This window comes from Propithecus coquereli, unplaced genomic scaffold (genome assembly GCF_000956105.1).
Source record: "Propithecus coquereli isolate 6110/MARCELLA unplaced genomic scaffold, Pcoq_1.0 Scaffold304, whole genome shotgun sequence".
In the NCBI taxonomy this organism is placed as follows: Eukaryota; Metazoa; Chordata; class Mammalia; order Primates; family Indriidae; genus Propithecus; species Propithecus coquereli.
The window spans coordinates 158,218-159,474 of NW_012148664.1; positions in this window are offsets into that span (position 1 = coordinate 158,218).

Sequence of the window (1,257 nt, forward strand, 5' to 3'; positions counted from 1 at the left end):
TTTTATAGTTTTTAGAGAGATGAAATGTCTCTCAATATTTCATATTTTTGATCATGTTGTAAATAGTATTTTCTTGTTTTCGTTACGAAATTTTCATTACTAGTATATGGAAATATAATTGACTTCTGCATATTGATCTTCAATCTTGTGACCTTGCTAAACTCACTTTTTATTTCTAGTTAATCTAACTAGAGATTAAGCAATTTTATTGATCTCTTTAAAGAACCAGCTTTTGTTCTACTAAATTGTTTGTTTTTAATTTCAGTGATTTCTGCTTTTATCTTTATTATTTCCTTTCTTCTGCTGTCAGGTCCAGAGCGGCCTTTATTCTAGGAATAATTTAGTTCCACTACTGAGGCCTGACTTTTCTGGGGATTCTACTCAATGCCCCATATTTCATGAGATCGTTTAACACTGGCTGGTAGGAACACAAAGTAACTCCAGCCTCCTGTGAACTCCAGGAAGTGACTGCCTACTGATTTCCAGCACTTTGTTCCCAGCCTTGAAGAGTTCCTTTTCATCCCTGTACCAATCAGTTCCCAAAAGCTTGGGAAGATCTCCCTGCTGAGCTGAGGAACTCACTCTTTGTACTGCTCCTTCGTCTTCTGTACTCTGCTCCCCAAACCCCAGCCACTTTGTTTTCCCTAAATTCTGGTCTCTATCATCTCAACACTGCTGGGTTATGTTTGCTTTTCCTCTCTCTACTCTGTGGCCCAAAAATTGCCCACAGGCAGAGAGTTGAGGTTGGGACAAGGGTAGGGGTCATCTGGGTTTTTTTTAAACCTTCTCTCAGAGATCACGGTCCTGAACGACCTGTCGTGCAATTTCTGAAAAACAATTTGGGGTTTTTTTGGTATTGGTGTGTGTTTCTGTGTGTGTGTGTGTGTGTATCAGCAGGACCCCGTCATGCACAGAAGCAAAGTTTGCCTGCAAATAGCCTTTTACAAAAACATTCAAATCTATCTGTATTGACAATGTTTTGGGTCTTGTCACAATATATGACGTTTATTAATATTAATACTATGGTTGAAAGGTGTAATCAATAAATTATATTAACATAGAGAAGCATCTGGATTCCTTTTAGGTCTGAGTTTTAAATTATCCCTGAATGTATATACTTGAGTATATCATACAGCCATTATCCAAAATTGCTTTTGATTTTATTATTAGAGTAAGCATGTTATTTGAGGTGACTGATAATTATTATAGTCCAAAGGGTAATAATATCTGGCATTCTTCTTGGACATTTGTGGCAAT